The sequence below is a fragment of the Triturus cristatus genome, chromosome 2_1 (assembly GCF_964204655.1).
Source record: "Triturus cristatus chromosome 2_1, aTriCri1.1, whole genome shotgun sequence".
Taxonomy (NCBI): Eukaryota; Metazoa; Chordata; class Amphibia; order Caudata; family Salamandridae; genus Triturus; species Triturus cristatus.
In genome coordinates, this window is record NC_140581.1 from 16590362 (window position 1) to 16613447 (window position 23086).

Sequence of the window (23086 nt, forward strand, 5' to 3'; positions counted from 1 at the left end):
TCAAGGATGGGGAGACGAAGACTACCGACATCAGGAATGGTAGCACACGCAAGAGACCGCGCTACAAAGCACCAAGACCGTGTTAAAAAGCACTATACATATCTCATGACTTCTTGTTACAGATCAAGCTACTGAAGTGAGACACTGGCTCCCAGCCTCTCAGATAGAAGACAGCCAAGAACCAAGTGTAATCTCCCCCCCCACCCGAGAACCAAGTGTAACCCCCCCCCCCCCCCACCCGAGAACCAAGTGTAACCCCCCCCCCCCCCCCAACCAAGTGTAATCCCCCCCGAACCAAGTGTAATCCCTCACCCCACCAGTTCAAGCACTAGTTGAGGGCACACTCACTGAGATGGGTTCAGGAAGGTCTCCAGGATAAGGGGGGGCGGGGGGGGGGGGAATGGGCACTACCCAGTTCAAGCATCAGATGAGGCCCCCTCACTGAGATGGATTCAGGAAGTCCACCAGGACGCGCACTCCCCAGTTCAAGCATCATTTGAGGCCCGTCACTGCGATGGATTCAGGAAGGCCACCGGGGTTGGGGGGGGTGCACTCCCCAGTTCAAGCATCAGTTGAGGCACCCTCACAGAGATGGATTCAGGAAGGCCACCAGGACAAGGGGGGGGGGGGGGCGGTGCACTCCCCAGTTCAAGCACCACTTGAGGTCCGTCACTGAGATGTATTCAGGAAGGCCACCGGGAGTTGGGGTAGGGGGGAGAAGGGGGGAGGGGGCGGTGCACTCCCCAGTTCAAGCATCCGTTGAGGCCAGTCACTGAGATGGATTCAGGAAGGCCACCAGGACAAGGGGGGTGCACTTCCCAGTTCAAGCATCAGTTGAGGCCCCTCAATGAGATGGATTCAGTAAGGCCACCGGGGAGGGGGCACTGCCCAGTTCAAGCATCAGTTCAGGCCCGTCACTAAAATGGATTCAGGAAGGCCACTGAGGTGGGGCGCACTTCCCAGTTCAAGCACCAGTTGAGGCCCGTCACTGAGATGGATTCAAGAAGGCCACCAGGACAAGGGGGCGCACTCCCCAGTTCAAGCACCAGTTGAGGGCACCCTCACCGAGATGGATTCAGGAAGGCCACCAGGGGGGGGGCACACTCCCCAGTTCAAGCACCAGTTGAGGGCACCCTCACTGAGATGGATTCAGGAAGGTCACCGGGGGGAGGGGAGGGGCGCACTCCCTTGTTCAACCATCAGTTGAGGTCTGTCACTGAGATGGATTCAGGAAGGCCACCGAGACAAGGGGGTGCACTCCCCAGTTCAAGAATCAGTTGAGGCCCCCACACCGAGATGGATTCAGGAAGGCCACCAGGACAATAGGGGTGCACTCCCCAGTTCAGGCACCAGTTCAGGCCCCCTCACTGAGATGGATTCAGGAAGACCACCGAGGGTGGGGGCGGGGGGCGCACTCCCCAGGTCAAGCATCAGTTGAGGCCCATCACTGAGATGGATTCAGGAAGACCACCGAGGGTGGGGGGGGGGGGGGGGGGGGCGCACTCCCCAGGTCAAGCATCAGTTGAGGCCCCCTCACTGAGATGGATTCAGACAGGCCACCGGGACCAGGGGTGGATGCAGGGAGCGCTCTGCACACCTCTACTCTCAGCAGTTGTCATGTTGTGTGTCTGCCCCACCAGAGGGACCACTTCAGAAACGTCCACCCGAGCACCGAGGCTCCGGGGGGCATCAAAGCAGACCTGCAGGGGGCGCCAGGAGCCCGGGAGAACAGCAGGTCCAAATAATAATGTGCCCTAGTATCTAAAGACCCAGAAGTAACAATCGATTACACCCAAGTAAAATATGTACAAGAAAGGAGAGAACAGAATTATTAACCGCACATATAAACATATAGATTCATAGGAGTGTTCACAATGACACACGCATCGCTGCGTAAATCATCATATAGGCACGGACCTATACATCAACTGATATTCAAGTAGTAAGGTAACCATGGCATGCGGAACCGATGAGATCCTCAAACACGCTCAACTGGGAACTGAGGGTGTGTGCAGGATGAAAGCAGTGCGACGTATAAGCATTAACGCAATCCCTTACAGACGGCCGCCATTTATCTGCCGCTTTTCCATGTGGAATTCGGGGATTTTATTGTACAAAATGTAAAATATATATTCTGTTAAAATAGCCCACGAGACTCTTGAACTAGTCGCAAAGCAGAACTTTAGAAATCTGCACGACTGACCATCCTTCGAATTTTTGAGGTGTTCAGAGATTTAAATAGCAAGAAGGTTTTACTGGCTTTAAACCAGCAATGACGAAGCACTCGTTTTATCTGTACCTCAGAATACAAACAGCCGGTGAAGTACATGCCGTCCCAAAAAAGGCAAGCAGCGACATCTGAGCGAAGGAGAGGAAACAAACAGCTCACAATCTGGCACAGGCTCGAAATGGAACCAGTTGCCAGCAACAAAAAAACGCTGTCAAATATTGGCCGAGAAGATGCAAGTTATTACTGTTCCAAACTCGGAGTGTAGGCCACAGGCTTACAAGGAGGGCTGCTTCAAAGAACGGAGCTGGAGAAATAAGTACAAAAAACAACAGTTAAACAAAAACAGGGTGAACTGGTACAACATCTGCCAAACGTTCAATGTCTCAGAGGCATTGAAATTGTTTGTGTACCAGAAAAGGGCTTGAGCCCTGAGAAAGGCCTAACCGTTCAGCGCCGCCACTTCGGGCCACAAAGCAGTGAAACCAAGGAGCCAATACCAGGGACAGCTGAGACCCCACAGCGTTGTATTCCACCAGGACATCACCCTCGAGGTGGACACATCGGCCAAATCTGCAACAAAATGCCTAAGTTTGTGCTACAGCGTTGGCACCAAAAACCAGAGCATAGATGGGGGGGGGGGGGGGGGGGGGGGGGCAGGTACAGAGCGGCGGTATCCAGCCAACTGCCCGGGCAGTGTGCGCAGCAATCGGTCTCATGCGAGTGCCAACAACCAAACCATGTGGGCATCTTGGACCAGGGGCCGCACCCCCATCGCAGGGCCCCGAAGACAGGTGCGGGACCCATGCAAGTGCCAACAACCAAACCATGTGGACAACTTGGACCAGGGGCCGCACCCCCCCGCTTTCAAAGGAGCCAAAAGACAGGTGCTGGACACATGCGAGTACCAACAACTAAACCATGTGGGCATCTTGGACCAGGGGCCGCATCCCCATCACAGGGTCCCGAAGACAGGTGCGGGACTCATGTGAGTGCCAACAACCAAACCATGGGGGCATCTTGGAACAGGGGCCTCACCCCCATCATAGGGCCCCGAAGACAGGTGCTGGACACATGCGAGTGCCAACAACCAAACTATGTGGGCAACTTGGACCAGGGGCCGCACCCCCCCTATCAAAGGAGCCAAAAGACAGGTGCAGGACTCATGCGAGTGCCAACAACCAACCTATGTGGGCAACTTGGACCAGGGGCCGCACCCCCCCCTATCAAAGGAGCCAAAAGACAGGTGCAGGACTCATGCGAGTGCCAACAACCAAACCATGTGGGCAACTTGGACAAGAGGCCGCACCCCATCACAGGGCCCCGAAGACCAGTGTGGGACCCATGTGAGTGCCAACAACCAAACCATGTGGTAATCTTGGACCAGGGGCCGCACCCCCATCATAGGGCCCCGAAGACAGGTGCTGGACACATGTGAGTGCCAACAACCAAACCATGTGGGCATCTTGGACCAGGGGCCGCACCCCCATCACAGGGCCCCGAAGACAGGTGCGGGACTCATGTGAGTGCCAACAACCAAACTATGTGGGCAACTTGGACCAGGGGCAGCACCCCCATCCCAGGGCCCTGAAGACAGATGCAGGCCTCATGCGAGTGCCACAGTCAGACCATGTGGGACATCTTTAATAAAGGCGTCGGGAGCCATTATCTGCAACCATTTTCCAAAGAGTGTCTCCGGCCATTCATTCAACAGGACACCACAGCACGTTGCATCCAATTCTGGTCCCCGCTGCCGCTCTACCGATTCCCCTTTAAGCCCCTCTGCACTATCTGCGTGTTGGTATCGGGTGTTCGGGCACCTCTTCTGCAGGACATCTTGGGCGCTGCTCTGGAAAACGCTTCCGCTGATCTTCAAAGGAGCGTCCGTTGCTTCCGATGTGCAAACAGACGCTGCTCCAAAGTCAAATGTGGCTAAATCGTTATTTATCAATTAATGTTCATGATTAGTCCATTTATATTCACACTTCAGCCTGGAGCTCAAAAGTATAAATATAACACGGACACGCCAAGTCCTGCACACAGTTCGATTCATTTGCAGACAATGCAGAGCTGGAATGGAAATAAAGACAACATCAGGCGTATCAATGAGGCACCTGGGAGAGCGATCCAACCCTTCTTAGGGAGGCCACAGAGGCCTCCTGAGCTTAGGGTGGAAAAGGACAACTCCTGAGGATGGAGCAGCCGGTCCACCCAGACCATCTCTGAGATGACACATGGCCAGCAGAGACAGATAGGAAGGACGCAGATCTCACCCGCAGGGGTGATCACCAGAGCACATGCACCAGTCCCCGCTCCCCTGAACACAACACGAATACCGCAGAAGAATAACATACTAGAAGTGCAACTTCTGGCCAACGCTCGCCATGGGCCAGAAAAGAGTTCCAATGTTGAGCTTCTGCTCACTTACCATAAGTTAGGTGGCTTTGTCTCCAAATTGCAATGTTTAATACCAATAACTAGATTTAGAAAAATCTCATCAACACTTCTCTGGTAACAATAAACACACTGAGCACACACTGTGATGCATGCGGTCCAACGCACACTTTGCAGGACTGCACAATGGAGACATCACCACTCACAGCCTTCATGTCACCCTAATCGATGAAACTGGCCTCTCTCCCAACTTCATACTATCCCTCAGCATCCCAGGGCCACGACCACTGCCGGCAGACCTCTGAATCTGTAGAACATCAACGTCTGCAACTTCCAATCACTGTACTCTTCCTCAGCCTATGATAAACTGCTGAGGTCAAACAGTTTGACGCTTTACCAACTGACACAAAACACACCATCCTGAACTTTATCTGCAGCGCAGAAACAACAACCTCTCCTGCCACTCATCACAACTCAACTGGACGCTCATCCACCATACTCTTTAATCTTCTACACTTGAGACGTAGGAACAAAGGTCAACCAAAACTGTCCAACCAATAGTCATTGTAATTCAAGAACTTTCCCATCAAAGCACCTCCAAAAAGGTTTATTTAGCCTGCTCAACACATCTAATCCAGATGGAGATAGACTCCCGACTCTTGGACAAAGCAGCAGCCAACAGTACAATACACCCAACAGGACCCTGAAGACATCCACAAGACAAGCAGCCAAGCAAGAGCACCCAAAGAGACCCAGCTAGAAGACCACCAATAGGAGGAATGAAGGAACCCACAAGACAAGCATCCAAGCAAGAGCATCCAAGCAAGAGTACCCAGCAGGACCCTGCTTGAAGACCACCAATAGACAAATTGAAGAAATTCATAAAACAAGCAGTCAGCCAAGAGCATCAACAGGACCCTGCGAGAAGACCACCAATAGAAGAACGGAAGGGATCCACAAGACAAGCATCCAAGCAAGAGCAACAACAGGACCCTAGAGACATCCACAAGACAAGCAGCCAAGCAAGAGCACCCAAAGGGACCCTGCTAGAAGACAACCAATAGGCGAACCGAAGGAATCCACAAGACAAGTAGCCAAGCAAGAGCAACCAATGGGAAAATGCTAGAAGACCACCAATAGAAGAAATGAAGGAATCCACAAGACAAGCAGCCAAGCAAGAGCACCAAATGGGAAAATGCTAGAAGACCACCAATAGAAGAAATGAAGAAATCCACAAGACAAGCAGCCAGGCAAGAGCATCAACAAGACCCTAAAACATCCACAAGAAGAACAGCAAGAGCACCCAAAGGGACCCTGCTAGAAGACAACCAATAGGCGAACCGAAGGAATCCACAAGACAAGCAGCCAATCAAGACCAACTAACGGGACCCTGCTAGAAGACTACCAATAGAAGAACTGAAAGAATCCACAATACAAGCAGCCAAGCAAGAGCACCCAATGAGAAAATGCTAGAAGACCACCAATAGAAGAACTGAAGGAATCCACAATACAAGCAGCCAAGCAAGAGCACCCAATGGGAAAATGCTAGAAGACCACCAATAGAAGAACTGAAGGAATCCACAATACAAGCAGCCAAGCAAGAGCACCCAATGGGAAAAAGCTAGAAGACCACCAATAGAAGAACTGAAGGAATCCACAATACAAGCAGCCAAGCAAGAGCACCCAATGGGAAAATGCTAGAAGACCACCAATAGAAGAACTGAAGACAGCCACAAGACAAGCAGCCAAACAACAGCACCCAACGGGACCCTGAAAGAAGACCACCAATAGGAGAACTGAAGAAATTCATAAGACAAGCAGCTGGGCAAGAGCATCAACAGGACCCTAAAAACATCCACAAGAAGAGCAGCCAAGAAACAGCACCTAAAGGGACCCTGCTAGAAGACCAACAATAGGAGGACTGAAGGAATCGACAACGCAAGCAGCCAAGCAAGAGCATCAACAGGACCCTCAATACATCCACAAGACAAGTAGCCAAGAAAGAGGAACCAACGGGACCCTGCTATAAGACCACCAATAGGAGAACTGAAGACATCCACAAGACAAACAGCCAAGCAAGAGCACCCAACTGGACCCTGCTAGAAGATCACCAATAGGAGAACTGAAGAAATTCATAACACAAGCAGCCAGGCAAGAGCATTAACAGGACCCAGAAGACATCCACAAGACAAGCAGCCATGCAAGAACACCCATCAGGACCGGTTAAAAGACCACCAATAGGAGAACTGAAAAAAATCATAAGACAAGCAGCCAGGCAAGAGCATCAACAGGACCCTGAAGACAACCACAAGACAAGCAGCCAAGCAAGAGCACTCAACAAAACCCTGCTAGAAGACCAGCAATAGGAGAATTGAAGGAATCCACAAGACAAGCAGCCAAGAAAGAGCATCCAAAGGGACCCTGCTAGAAGACCACCAACAGGAGAACTGAAGGAATCCACAAGACAAGCAGCCAGGCAAGAGCATCAACAAAACCCTGAAGACATCCACAAGACAAGCAGCCAAACAAGAGCACCCAACGGGACCCTGCTAGATGACCACCAAAAGGAGAACTGAAGGAATCAACAAGACAAGCAGCCAAGCAAGAGCACCCAATGGGACCATGCTAGAAGACCAGCAATAGGAGAACTGAAGGAATCCACAAGACAAGCAGCCAGGCACGAGCATCAACAGGACCCTGAAGACATCCCCAAGACAAGCAGCCAAGCAAGAGCAACCAACGGGACCCCGCTAGAAGACCAGCAATAGGAGAACTGAAGGAATCCATAAGACAAGCAGCCAAGCAAGAGCACCCAACGAGACCGGTTAGAAGACTAGCAGCATGGTGTGGAGTCCAAGGAGCCTGTAGAGCTTGGAGCAAACGTAATGCAAATTCCCTGCAAAACCAACATTCAAAGAGACACCACAGCATATTCCACCCCCAAATGGAACTCTCTGTAAGGCAAGTACTCGAACCATGGTGCTTGGAAAATAAAGTCCAGTCCTGCAATGTGTAAAGGGGCATGCAGCAAGGCTGATCTTCAGGCTAGAAGGAATACAACAATTCCACACTCCATCCTTATGTTCTCCTCTTTCCTCAGTTTCAGTATAAATAAAAGCACTCCTCCCTCTGTTCATCTACTTCAACACTTGGTAGTGTTCTCCATCCTGCTCTCAGGATCTCTCCTTTGAAACTCCCTTGAGAATAAGAATAAAAATCGCCAGCATGTCAACGGCACACCTATTACTTAGCATTCAATAGAAGTTAGAGGGCTCTGATCTTACCCCATCCTGGAGTACTTCATCCTCAGAGACTGATCCCAGCTGTGGAATAAGGCCTCTTCTGTTCCTGATCATCAGCCACACACAGCCATAACTTCCTGTCCCTGTGTGAGGTCAGACTCCTCCTCCTGTCACTCACAGCCTCCAGCAGAGCTTCCTGCCACAAGAGTTCCAGAGCAGCAAGCATCAGCCACGGAGAGGCGCACGACCTTTACATGGGGCCCCTCCCCCTGGTCAAGAGCAGCACTGGACTGCTGTTCACTTGACTCAGCACGGACATCAAAAAGAGGTTAAATAAATGAGCATGCGTCTATTAAAAGGTTAATTGCAGTTAAAGAAAGGAAGGAACTACGGTGCCCCTCCCCATGTATCTAGTAAAACCTTCATTTATAGACATTCTGCAGCAAAAGTGTGAAAGTAGCATAATGCAAATAATTCAAATAGTTATTTCATTAAAATTCAGATCCCTTTCATTTAAAAAAAATCAGATTAGCAGTGCATTGAGATGCATTTTATTTTTTAAAAGGGATAGTTTTCAAACATGAATTTAGAAACATTCATTCTTTCCCCCGCCCTGATAACCATGCCAAAAGTGTACTAAGAGGCAAGTCAGTTGTTATGTGCACTCTGAGGACTGTGGTTTCTATTATACATAAACATATAGTGTACTTCTCAAACACAGGAGAAGGTTTTGTACAGCACCCGTCCCGAAGTCATGTATTTCAAGGTCATGTGTGATAATAAAGTCAAAGGAGGTGAAATGAAATAAAATAAATTGCCTTGGATCACATAATTTGGTTAAGTGGAGAAGCCGAGATTAATTCCAAGTTTTTGGTTTCACATAATGCTATTCAGACAATAAATGCATATACTTAGCTTCCCTTGCACCCACCTAACCATCAAACCCTCCCCGACCGCCACCCTGCTGGCATCAGTTGGGCCCTTGGTCACATCACAGACAACATGGTGTGGCCCCTGGGAAAATGCTTGCCTGTACCCATGGTTTAAGGTGACCAGACGTCCAAGATTTCACCCTACCAGTGCTTAATTTGAATCAAAATAAGTGCAGGGCTCTCGTCAGGACACCACTGCAGCTTGCACCACACAATGCCCCTGCCAGGGCTCTCGTCAGGACACCACTGCAGCTTGCACCACACAATGCCCCTGCCAGGGCTCTCGTCAGGACACCACTGCAGCTTGCACCACACAATGCCCCTGCCAGGGCTCTCGTCAGGACACCACTGCTGCTTGCACCACACAATGTCCCTGCCAGGGCTCTCGTCAGGACACCACTGCTGCTTGCACCACACAATGCCCCTGCCAGGGCTCTCGTCAGGACACCACTGCAGCTTGCACCACACAATGCCCGTGCCAGGGCTCTCGTCAAGACACCACTGCAGCTTGCACCACACAATGCCCCTGCCATGCTGCCAGTGACACTAACAACGCAACTGCTGCCATCACACTCCTGCAAGTGTGACAATTCAGACTATTCCAAAGCCATAACAAGCATTTGCAATGCAATAGGTCTCGCATTCGCGCGAGTTTAAGCTATTGGCATTGTAAATGACAATGCATTTTTATTTATGTGTTATAAACCAAAACCTAAATAAAAGGTATTGTCACTTACAATGCCAAGAGCTCAGGCTCGCGTAAATGCAAGACCGTGTTGCATTGCAATTGCTCGTTATACCTTGTAACACTGTCTGGGAAAATATATCACCTTAATGGTACCAATTTAACACCCAAAATGCAGCAATAAGCAACGGAAAGATGACCAGTCAACATTTGTGAAGGGCCTTCTGGTGCCCAGCAACATATCGCCATTTTTTTTGTAACTTTTGATCCGTTTAAGGTAGAAACCGTCTGAGTTAAAATCTGCGGATTATGCAGCAGGTAATGGAGTATGCGGCAAATGTGGGAAACCCATAAGTATGCGTAAAAAATGCACGGCCGCAGAATCGCATATTTCGATGCTGCCCGCTGTAAATACTGCATCCTGCCATTAACTCCAAAAATAATAGAGCAGTGGAAACCGAGCCCTGAAACACCCACCTCGATTGAACCAGTGTGTGTCTCCATTGAAAGCACCGGCTCGTTCATGTTCCTCTCAGCCCACTTAAGATCATGCCAGACACAGGAGAAATGTTGTCATACATAAACCTATGTGCGTATACATCAAAAACTCCCCTTCAATTGAGCGAAGTCGTGCCGGCGATTGTTCCGTAAGTGCACTGCGTTAGGTAGAAAAAGAAATACGGCTGTGGAGGAATCGTGCACTTGTCCTGACCCCCCTGATAATAAACACTACCAACTAATGGAAGTTTGCTGGTAAAAGAGAAATTGATGTTCCTCTAGTGATAACAAAAACACTAAATGAAAATGCAAGTCTTTTTCATCAGCGAGGCCAACATAGTAATGACCGCATTCCAGGCCAATCAGAAACATAAACAAGGAGTATTACCATTTCTGTTAAAGGTCCTTGGCAAACCAGAAGCCCAGTTGTGTGAAGGGCGACACGGGCAATCACAATTCACCTCAAGGACTAGTTTGCGCATTTTCGTGACAGCCATCAACAACGGGTAGATTGGGGGAGGGGAGGAGACGAGAAGTTGCGTTACTTCTGGCACCAGACACTAAGAACAGTTAAACAAACATGCCCAACGCATCTGTACTTTGTGTGACAGCTCGTGGCCTCTCGCTTGGAAGAGTTGTCTGGTTCAGGCCTGTCCCGAGGGCCCCTCACTCTGTTGTTAGTGTTTACTAGTACTCCCTTGAACTCTGACAACAGTCCCCAAGAGAAGTGACACGGCACGACACTTAGGGAGAAACCAACGAGAGACTGCTTGCCAAGTGCACAACTTGTTTCGCTTTAGATGTCAGAGAAGTGGTAGCCGAAAGAAGAAACGTGGGCAACTTCACAAATAGAATGACGGGCGGGAGGTGGGGATGGGGGAGTGGGGAGGGAGGCGTCGCACAAGGAGATTAAATTGTGACAAAAACAGGAAACACAGCGGTGGGTGGGAGGTAGCACCGCGATCCGAGTCAACGGAAATAAAAAACTGACATTGGGCGGCGGCGTGTCTTTGTTTCGCTCGTTGCCCTGCCACTTGGCCCACTCATGCAGGTGGCCCTTCTCCAGGGCACCATTGAAGAGCACGCAGAGCTCAATGTTACCCTGGAAGTAGGCGCGGGCTAGCACCACCAGGTAGCCCAGCATGTGGTTCAACTAGCCACCTGCTCACCCAGTCGGAGTAGAAGCTGCCGCTGAGCCGGTGCAGGAAGTTGTCGGCATCGATGCTTCCTCTGCACGACAATACATCTCGCCAAGATGAGCAGCGCATGCGCTGCATCCGCTAGGCGAGACCTAAAAATGGCTCCGGCAGCAGGGAATAGTAATTTTTAATGTATATAAATATTAACTGTTGTTGTGGTCCTCCTAGAGGCAGACTATCACAAGCGACGGTGTCGACAATTATGTGCTGGTGCTGAGCACCAGAATCCACCGGCTCAAATTAAGTACTGTACCGGACAGACACAGTTTTCAGTGGGGTATCTCAATACTTTTCCTAATTTTAAACTCCTGTCCCAGCACGCGCCTCTGGTAATGTATTTGTTTCTGTCAGGTAGAATAGAAGGAGGTGGGCTGCATGCTCCCAGCAGAGGAGACAGGGCGGGGAGTAGGAGCGGGGTGCTCAGGGTGGAGGTCCGATTATAGATAATGGTAAATAAATATAGCTGTGGAAATAGAGAATATAGATCTTCATGAATTCTTTTTAGTCTGGCCAGATCTAATGATAGCAGAGTTGCCTGCACCCCAAGAGCCTTTGCAATAACATATTACAACAAGAAAAGAAGCCACCACTGTACCAAAATGAGCTGCAGTAAGACAAATCACCAAGCAGGGCAATCACCCCTGGAGTGGCAGCCACACTGCTGGGCTGAGAGCAGAGCAACCACAGAGAAGAGGATGCTTACCACCGTCAGCAGTGCAAGGAAGACTGCTGTAATAACAAACAGGTCCTGCAGCAGAGGGCCACCCCAAAATCCAGTGGTAATAGCGGCAGAGTGCGGGAGTAATACCAGAGGAACTGCCCAGAGGGGGCACAATAATACTGCGCTGCACACTAGGGGTAGGAATGAGCACACCCACAGGAAGTACACCAGCCTAAACTACTCCTACTGCTGGAGTAATACCAGAGGAACTGCCCAGAGGGGGCACAATAATACTGCGCTGCACACTAGGGGTAGGAATGAGCACACCCACAGGAAGTAAACCAGCCTAAACTACTCCTACTGCTGGAGTAATACCAAAGGAACTGCCCAGAGGGGGCACAATAATACTGCGCTGCACACTAGGGGTAGGAATGAGCACACCCACAGGATGTACACCAGCCTAAACTACTCCTACTGCTGGAGTAATACCAGAGGAACTGCCCAGAGGGGGCACAATAATACTGCGCTGCACACTAGGGGTAGGAATGAGCACACCCACAGGAAGTACACCAGCCTAAACTACTCCTACTGCTGGAGTAATACCAAAGGAACTGCCCAGAGGGGGCACAATAATACTGCGCTGCACACTAGGGGTAGGAATGAGCACACCCACAGGAAGTACACCAGCCTAAACTACTCCTACTGCTGGAGTAATACCAGAGGAACTGCCCAGAGGGGGCACAATAATACTGCGCTGCACACTAGGGGTAGGAATGAGCACACCCACAGGAAGTACACCAGCCTAAACTACTCCTACTGCTGGAGTAATACCAGAGGAACTGCCCAGAGGGGGCACAATAATACTGCGCTGCACACTAGGGGTAGGAATGAGCACACCCACAGGAAGTACACCAGCCTAAACTACTCCTACTGCTGGAGTAATACCAGAGGAACTGCCCAGAGGGGGCACAATAATACTGCGCTGCACACTAGGGGTAGGAATGAGCACACCCACAGGAAGTACACCAGCCTAAACTACTCCTACTGCTGGAGTAATACCAAAGGAACTGCCCAGAGGGGGCACAATAATACTGCGCTGCACACTAGGGGTAGGAATGAGCACACCCACAGGAAGTACACCAGCCTAAACTACTCATAATGCTGGAGTAATACCAGAGGAACTGCCCAGAGGGGGCACAATAATACTGCGCTGCACACTAGGGGTAGGAATGAGCACACCCACAGGAAGTACACCAGCCTAAACTACTCCTACTGCTGGAGTAATACCAGAGGAACTGCCCAGAGGGGGCACAATAATACTGCGCTGCACACTAGGGGTAGGAATGAGCACACCCACAGGAAGTACACCAGCCTAAACTACTCCTACTGCTGGAGGAATACCAGAGGAACTGCCCAGAGGGGGCACAATAATACTGCGCTGCACACTAGGGGTAGGAATGAGCACACCCACAGGAAGTACACCAGCCTAAACTACTCCTACTGCTGGAGTAATACCAGAGGAACTGCCCAGAGGGGGCACAATAATACTGCGCTGCACACTAGGGGTAGGAATGAGCACACCCACAGGAAGTACACCAGCCTAAACTACTCCTACTGCTGGAGTAATACCAAAGGAACTGCCCAGAGGGGGCACAATAATACTGCGCTGCACACTAGGGGTAGGAATGAGCACACCCACAGGAAGTACACCAGCCTAAACTACTCCTACTGCTGGAGTAATACCAGAGGAACTGCCCAGAGGGGGCACAATAATACTGCGCTGCACACTAGGGGTAGGAATGAGCACACCCACAGGATGTACACCAGCCTAAACAACTCATAATGCTGGAGTAATACCAGAGGAACTGCCCAGAGGGGGCACAATAATACTGCGCTGCACACTAGGGGTAGGTATGAGCACACCCACAGGATGTACACCAGCCTAAACTACTCCTACTGCTGGATAGCCGCACAACTCTACCTCAGCAATACCACAACATGAGCAGCAGAATACATTGCAATACCAGAAAGAACTGAAATATTGCTATATTTTAATAATTTGACATCTTGCTGTGATAATACCACATTTTTAGCATGGCGTAGTTCTGAACACATGCCACAGTGAGAGTTGCACATTCTGCTGCAATATTACCACAGTAACAGCAGCACACACCACTGAAGCAACACGACAGTAAGGGAAGCCCATAGCGCGGCAACATGGCCGCAGTAACTGCACAATCCCATGCAGTGATACCACAGTAACAGCAGCACACACCACTGAAGCAACACGACAGTAAGGGAAGCCCATAGCGCGGCAACATGGCCGCAGTAACTGCACAATCCCATGCAGTGATCCCACAGTGACAGCAGCACACACCACTGAAGCAACACTACAGTAAGGGATGCCCATAGCGCGGGAACATGGCCGCAGTAACTGCACAATCCCATGGATTGATCCCACAGTAACAGCAGCACACACCACTGAAGCAACACTACAGTAAGGGATGTGCATAGCGCGGCAACATGGCAGCAGTAACTGCACAATCCCATGGATTGATCCCACAGTGACAGCAGCACACACCACTGAAGCAACACTACAGTAAGGGATGCCCATAGCGCGGGAACATGGCAGCAGTAACTGCACAATCCCATGGATTGATCCCACAGTAACAGCAGCACACACCACTGAAGCAACACTACAGTAAGGGATGCCCATAGCGCGGCAACATGGCAGCAGTAACTGCACAATCCCATGGATTGATCCCACAGTAACAGCAGCACACACCACTGAAGCAACACTACAGTAAGGGATGTGCATAGCGCGGCAACATGGCAGCAGTAACTGCACAATCCCATGCAGTGATCCCACAGTAACAGCAGCACACACCACTGAAGCAACACTACAGTGAGGGATGCCCATTGCGCGGCAACATGGCCGCAGTAACTGAACAATCACATGCAGTGATCCCACAGTAACAGCAGCACACACCACTGAAGCAACACTACAGTGAGGGATGCCCATAGCGCGGCAACATGGCCGCAGTAACTGCACAATCCCATGCAGTGATACCACAGTAACAGCAGCACACACCACTGAAGTAACACTACAGTGAGGGATGCGCATAGCGCGGCAACATGGCAGCAGTAACTGCACAATCCCATGCAGTGATCCCACAGTAACAGCAGCACACACGACTGAAGCAACACTACAGTAAGGGATGCCCATAGCGCGGCAACATGGCAGCAGTAACTGCACAATCCCATGCAGTGATCCCACAGTAACAGCAGCACACACGACTGAAGCAACACTACAGTAAGGGATGCCCATAGCGCGGGAACATGGCCGCAGTAACTGCACAATCCCATGCAGTGATACCACAGTAACAGCAGCACACACCACTGAAGCAACACTACAGTAAGGGATGCCCATAGCGCGGGAACATGGCCGCAGTAACTGCACAATCCCATGGATTGATCCCACAGTAACAGCAGCACACACCACTGAAGCAACACTACAGTGAGGGATGCCCATAGCGCGGCAACATGGCCGCAGTAACTCTACAATCCCATGCAGTGATACCACAGTAACAGCAGCACACACCACTGAAGCAACACTACAGTGAGGGATGCCCATAGCGCGGCAACATGGCAGCAGTAACTGCACAATCCCATGGATTGATCCCACAGTAACAGCAGCACACACCACTGAAGCAACACTACAGTGAGGGATGCCCATAGCGCGGCAACATGGCCGCAGTAACTGCACAATCCCATGCAGTGATACCACAGTAACAGCAGCACACACCACTGAAGCAACACTACAGTGAGGGATGCCCATAGCGCGGCAACATGGCAGCAGTAACTGCACAATCCCATGCAGTGATCCCACAGTAACAGCAGCACACACGACTGAAGCAACACTACAGTAAGGGATGCCCATAGCGCGGGAACATGGCCGCAGTAACTGCACAATCCCATGCAGTGATACCACAGTAACAGCAGCACACACCACTGAAGCAACACTACAGTAAGGGATGCCCATAGCGCGGGAACATGGCCGCAGTAACTGCACAATCCCATGGATTGATCCCACAGTAACAGCAGCACACACCACTGAAGCAACACTACAGTGAGGGATGCCCATAGCGCGGCAACATGGCCGCAGTAACTGCACAATCCCATGCAGTGATACCACAGTAACAGCAGCACACACCACTGAAGTAACACTACAGTGAGGGATGCCCATAGCGCGGGAACATGGCCGCAGTAACTGCACAATCCCATGCAGTGATACCACAGTGACAGCAGCACACACCACTGAAGCAACACTACAGTGAGGGATGCCCATAGCGCGGGAACATGGCAGCAGTAACTGCACAATCCCATGCAGTGATACCACAGTAACAGCAGCACACACCACTGAAGTAACACTACAGTGAGGGATGCCCATAGCGCGGGAACATGGCAGCAGTAACTGCACAATCCCATGCAGTGATACCACAGTGACAGCAGCACACACCACTGAAGCAACACTACAGTGAGGGATGCCCATAGCGCGGGAACATGGCCGCAGTAACTGCACAATCCCATGGATTGATCCCACAGTAACAGCAGCACACACCACTGAAGCAACACTACAGTGAGGGATGCCCATAGCGCGGCAACATGGCCGCAGTAACTGCACAATCCCATGCAGTGATCCCACAGTAACAGCAGCACACACCACTGAAGTAACACTACAGTGAGGGATGCCCATAGCGCGGGAACATGGCCGCAGTAACTGCACAATCCCATGCAGTGATACCACAGTGACAGCAGCACACACCACTGAAGCAACACTACAGTGAGGGATGCCCATAGCGCGGGAACATGGCAGCAGTAACTGCACAATCCCATGCAGTGATACCACAGTAACAGCAGCACACACCACTGAAGTAACACTACAGTGAGGGATGCCCATAGCGCGGGAACATGGCAGCAGTAACTGCACAATCCCATGCAGTGATACCACAGTGACAGCAGCACACACCACTGAAGCAACACTACAGTGAGGGATGCCCATAGCGCGGGAACATGGCCGCAGTAACTGCACAATCCCATGGATTGATCCCACAGTAACAGCAGCACACACCACTGAAGCAACACTACAGTGAGGGATGCCCATAGCGCGGCAACATGGCCGCAGTAACTGCACAATCCCATGCAGTGATACCACAGTAACAGCAGCACACACCACTGAAGCAACACTACAGTGAGGGATGCCCATAGCGCGGCAACATGGCCGCAGTAACTGCACAATCCCATGCAGTGATACCACAGTAACAGCAGCACACACCACTGAAGCAACACTACAGTGAGGGATGCCCATAGCGCGGGAACATGGCAGCAGTAACTGCACAATCCCATGCAGTGATCCCACAGTAACAGCAGCACACACCACTGAAGCAACACTACAGTGAGGGATGCCCATAGCGCGGGAACATGGCCGCAGTAACTGCACAATCCCATGGATTGATCCCACAGTAACAGCAGCACACACCACTGAAGCAACACTACAGTAAGGGATGCCCATAGCGCGGCAACATGGCAGCAGTAACTGCACAATCACATGCAGTGATCCCACAGTAACAGCAGCACACACCACTGAAGCAACACTACAGTAAGGGATGCCCATAGCGCGGGAACATGGCCGCAGTAACTGCACAATCCCATGGATTGATCCCACAGTAACAGCAGCACACACCACTGAAGCAACACTACAGTAAGGGATGCCCATAGCGCGGCAACATGGCAGCAGTAACTGCACAATCACATGCAGTGATCCCACAGTAACAGCAGCACACATTGCTGCACGTGCTGACTTCACTATGGGACGCACAGTCTCCTGAGAGAGGCAGGCACTCCCAGACTGTACCGGACGACACATCCAGGAGTAGGCAATGCGAGGTAGAGGGATCACATACCCTACTGCCCGGGAGCAGGGACCTCACTGAGCGGCAACACTCGGGTCATCCCCTGGAAACTCACCTTCCAGGCACTTCCTACTGAGTCGGAAAGCGGCCGCGAGGCCCACAAGCCTTCACGACTAAAATTAGACTAAACCCTCTCCTGGCAGGCGGAGGAGCATCAGCAGCCAGGAACTGGACACACATCAAGTCTTACATCACAGATCCTTTCAAGAAAGCTATCAAGATTAACCCCCCCCCCCTTCCTCCACACCATGCAGGCAAGTACCCACCCAAGAAGGGCCACACGAAGCCCGTTCAAAGATAGCAAGACCCTGAGACCCCTGTAAGTGAAAGGCTAGGGGACACGATGCAACGGACCACCTACCCTGCAACACAGACACACAAGATCCAGAGACCCAGGTGAAAGAGATAAGAGGAGCTGCAGGAACCCATGAGCGCTAACCGCGGGACCTGGAAACACAAGATCCATAACCCACAGAGACAGCGGAGACCCATGGGGTCAATGCCCTACAACTAGAAGAGGTAGAGAGACCAGCTCCAGAGACCCTCGTAAAAGAGATAAGAGGAGCTGCAGGAACCCATGAGCACTAACCGTGAGACCTGGAAACACAAGATCCATAACCCACAGAGAGAGACAGCAGAGACCCATGGGGTCAATGCCCTAAAACTAGAAGAGGTATAGAGATTAGATCCAGAGACCCATGTGAAAGAGCTAACAGGAGCTGCAGGAACCAATAAACTCTAACTCTACGAGATAGAAACACAAGATACAGAGTGTCTAATCAAAGAGAGCAGACATGACACGCAGCCAAAGGTCATAAACGCTAACAGGAGGTGCTTCAGGGAGTCCAGGCTGTCTAACCCTAGAAGATAAAGACACAAGACAGAGCGTCCCCTCAAAGTACAGAGCAAGGAGCCAAGAAACTCCAACCTTATGAGCAAAAGACACAAGACGGATACTACGCAGATGTGCAAGAAGGAAACAGATAGGGTCCCTGCCTCCAACCCAGAGAGACTAGGGCACGTGTTCCAGAGCTCTCGTAGAAGAGACTAAATGAATCAGATGTGACCAAGACACGACTTGGAGGCAGAAGAATGGTTAGTCATAGCCCTCCCACCCAGAGAGCAGGACACACAAGATCTAGGGCAGGGGTCTCCAACGAGTAGCTCGGAGGCTACTGGTAGCTCACCAGTACCTTCAAAGTAGCTCTTTGAGGTTAAGTCAAACCCAGTATCAATTTCAGAGAGTAGGTGCCTATTAAAGAAGGCAGCACTGATCATCTCAAGACCCCAAGAGTGACAGTCAGCCAAACTTATCACAGTAACTCATACTAACACTCAAACACACACTGTGCTGGCTTATAGGACCTGCTACATGACAGTCTGTATCCAATCTCAATATAATTAAGCCACAAGGAGATTGACCATGTTGTAGTCCTTCCTTTATCAGTCACAACATGTGTGTGAACAGTGCACCATCAAAAAAGTATGGCAGCTGTAGCCTGAGCTGTAATCAGTGCTGACCCACCAAAGTGCGGGACTGCAAGAGTCAGAGTGAAAATGTGTCAGTTAGATGCATGATCAGCTCAAGACCTGAGGAAAAACAGGGTATGATCCAGACCAGAGAAAATTAAGAGATTCATCAACATTTATATGTGTGCCCATAATAAACACTATTGCTTCCTGAAACTATGCCTGGTGCCAAGAATCGCCAAATATATATGCTAGCAGCCCCATCATAAGAGTGTTATATTTGGCATAATTGTGTCCATTCCTGACATAATAGTGCCAGTGGCATAATAATAGTCATCTTTCACTATTTTAGTATTTTTGGTCTAGTTGTGGTATGCTGGCAGCCATCATTGATCTACTTTGAGCATGACTGGCCTATATGTACCTATTCCTGGCATATTAATGGTCATGAATCATATGTGGTCTTATCCCGGATCCTTCTGGTTTCCAGCCTTGGCACAACTGTGGCCCTAGTATAATGGGGGCATTACTGGCATAATCCAGGCATCCATGGTGCTATGGTGCACATCCATTATGATATAATGGGGTAACCCACAATTGTCCATGGTCCTGGGTAACGATTGGTATAGGAAACCATGGTCCTAGACTTCTTTAAAGCTACAATTCAGTTATGAAAAACATTCATTAGTCAAAGGGCATCCGGTACATATAGAATTAGCATTGTATCATTAACGCACCACCATTTTCTTTACAATGCAAACCAGTATATCGACAAAGGTACAAAATATCGCTCCAATAGTGACTGTTTATTATTTAGTTACTTTTATAACAGATCACCATATTCAATGCTCCAAATAGAGAAAGAGGTTGCTCCAAGGGGAGTGTGAAAAAGTAAAGTGCTCGTGAGGTAGGACAGATATAAAGGAGGGCAATCCAAAAGGCAAATTCAATAACCTATCAATTACACATTCTGGTATCCTTAGTAAAACTGGTCGTGGTTCATAGTGGCACCAGTTTTACAGATAGGCCTTTCCCTTATGGATTTACAAATATTCATTTCATGATTTTCTGATAATGCACAGAGAACATTCATCTGTGAAAAGGATGGCTGGGATGATATCCGGTACAGGCCCACTGGGGGGGGGGGGGGGGGGGGGGGGGGGTGTTGACGTTTCGACCGTGGTGCAATGAGGGTAATTTATATCCCCTGCAGGCGGGTCTTCCTCAGGGGCTTTATCCTGACTGTACCTCACCCTATGTTGCCCCCCCTCCCCCCTCTTCCTGAGGAAGACCCGCCTGCAGAGGGTGCAGTGGAAGCTGCAGAGGGTGCAATAGAAGCTGCAGATGGTGCACTAGAAGCTACAGAGAGTGCAGCAATGCAAGCCTGCAGAGGGTGCACTAGAAGCTGCAGAGAATGACAGAGTGCACTAGAAGCTACAGAGAGTGCAGCAATGCAAGCCTGCAGAGGGTGCACTAGAAGCTACAGAGAGTGACAGAGTGCACTAGAAGCTACAGAGAGTGCAGCAATGCAAGCCTGCAGAGGGTGCAGTGGAAGCTACAGAGAGTGACACAGTGCACTAGAAGCTACAGAGAGTGCAGCAATGCAAGCCTGCAGAGGGTGCAGTGGAAGCTACAGAGAGTGACAGAGTGCACTAGAAGCTACAGAGAGTGCAGCAATGCAAGCCTGCAGAGGGTGCAGTGGAAGCTGCAGAGGGTGCAGCAGTGCAAGCCTGCAGATGGTGCACTAGAAGCTGCAGAGGGTGCACTAGAAGCTACAGAGAGTGCAGCAGTGCAAGCCTGCAGAGGGTGCACTAGAAGCTACAGAGAGTGCACTAGAAGCTACAGAGGGTGCAGCAGGGCAACCCTCCAGAGGGAGCAGCAGCGGGAGCAGCAGAAGAAGCCTGCAACAGGAGAAGCCTGTAGCGGGTCCAGCAGGAGAAGCCTGCAGCGGGTGAAGTACAAGCCTGCAGCGGGTGAAGTACAAGCCTGCAGCGGGGGGTAGTAGAAGAACCCTGCAGCAGGGGCAGTAATAGAACGCTGCAGCGGGTGCAGCAGGAGAAGCTTGCAGCGGGTGCAGCAGGAGAAGCCTGCAGCGGGTGCCGCAGGAGAAGCCTGCAGCGGGTGCCGCAGGAGAAGCCTGCAGCGGGTGCCGCAGGAGAAGCCTGCAGCGGGGGCCGCAGGAGAAGCCTGCAGCGGGTGCCGCAGGAGAAGCCTGCAGCGGGTGCCGCAGGAGAAGCCTGCAGCGGGTGCCGCAGGAGAAGCCTGCAGCAGGTGCCGCAGGAGAAGCCTGCAGCGGGTGCCGCAGGAGAAGCCTGCAGCGGGTGCTGCAGTAGGAGAAGCCTGCAGCGGGTGCTGCAGTAGAAGAAGCCTGCAGCGGCTGCAGTAGAAGAAGCCTGCAACGGCTGCAGTAGAAGAAGCCTGCAGCGGCTGCAGTAGAAGAAGCCTGCAGCGGCTGCAGTAGAAGAAGGCTGCAGTAGAAGAAGCCTGCAGCGGCTGCAGTAGAAGAAGCCTGCAGCGGGTGCAATAGAAGAAGCCTGCAGCGGGTGCAATAGAAGAAGTCAGCAGCGGGGGCAATAGAAGAAGTCAGCAGCGGGGGCAGTAATAGAAGCCTGCAGCGGGGGCAGTAATAGAAGCCTGCAGCGGGGGCAGTAATAGAAGCCTGCAGCGGGTGCAGTAATAGAAGCCTGCAGCGGGTGCAGTAATAGAAGCCTGCAGCGGGTGCAGTAATAGAAGCCTGCAGCGGGTGCAGTAATAGAAGCCTGCAGCGGGTGCAGTAATAGAAGCCTGCAGCGGGTGCAGTAATAGAAGCCTGCAGCGGGTGCAGTAAGAGAAGCCTGCAGCAGGTGCCGCAGGAGAAGCCTGCAGCGGGGGCAGTAGAAGACGCCTGCAGCGGGGGCAGTAGAAGACGCCTGCAGCGGGGGCAGTAGTAGACGCCTGCAGCGGGGGCAGTAGAAGAAGCCTGCAGCGGGTGCAGTAGAAGAAGCCTGCAGCGGGTGCAGTAGAAGAAGCCTGCAGCGGGTGCAGTAGAAGAAGCCTGCAGCGGGTGCCGCAGGAGAAGCCTGCAGCGGGTGCCGCAGTAGAAGACGCCTGCAGCGGGGGCAGTAGAAGACGCCTGCAGCGGGGGCAGTAGAAGACGCCTGCAGCGGGGGCAGTAGAAGATGCCTGCAGCGGGGCCAGTAGAAGAAGCCTGCAGCGGGGGCAGTAGAAGATGCCTGCAGCGGGGCCAGTAGAAGAAGCCTGCAGCGGGGCCAGTAGAAGAAGCCTGCAGCGGGGGCAGTAGAAGAAGCCTGCAGCGGGGGCAGTAGAAGAAGCCTGCAGCGGGGGCAGTAGAAGAAGCCTGCAGCGGGGGCAGTAGAAGAAGCCTGCAGCGGGGGCAGTAGAAGAAGCCTGCAGCGGGGGCAGTAGAAGAAGCCTGCAGCGGGGGCAGTAGAAGAAGTCTGCAGCGGGTGCAGTAGTAGAAGCCTGCAGCGGGTGCAGCAGTGCAAGCCTGCAGATGGTGCACTAGAAGCTGCAGAGGGTGCACTAGAAGCTACAGAGAGTGCAGCAGTGCAAGCCTGCAGAGGGTGCACTAGAAGCTACAGAGAGTGCACTAGAAGCTACAGAGAGTGCAGCAGTGCAAGCCTGCAGAGGGTGCACTAGAAGCTACAGAGAGTGCACTAGAAGCTACAGAGGGTGCAGCAGGGCAACCCTCCAGAGGGAGCAGCAGCAGGAGCAGCAGAAGAAGCCTGCAGCAGGAGAAGCCTGTAGCGGGTCCAGCAGGAGAAGCCTGCAGCGGGTGAAGTACAAGCCTGCAGCGGGTGAAGTAC

At 51.5% G+C, this 23086-nt stretch overlaps 1 protein-coding gene across 5 annotated transcripts in view; it reads right to left on the reverse strand.

Annotated features, from left to right (window-relative positions):
• TLN1 (talin 1) overlaps positions 1–23086 on the reverse strand; it is an 880838-nt gene that overhangs the window by 738903 nt on the left and 118849 nt on the right. Inside the window, exon 1 of one of the 5 annotated variants that reach the window (XM_085627687.1) lies at positions 7906–8163. The exons of 3 other annotated variants lie outside the window; for them this stretch is intronic. The gene's annotated coding sequence lies outside the window, so the exon portion shown is untranslated. Of the gene's footprint in view, positions 1–7905; positions 8164–23086 lie in introns of those variants that run through there. One more of the 5 variants, XM_085627682.1, reaches the window with a different exon arrangement.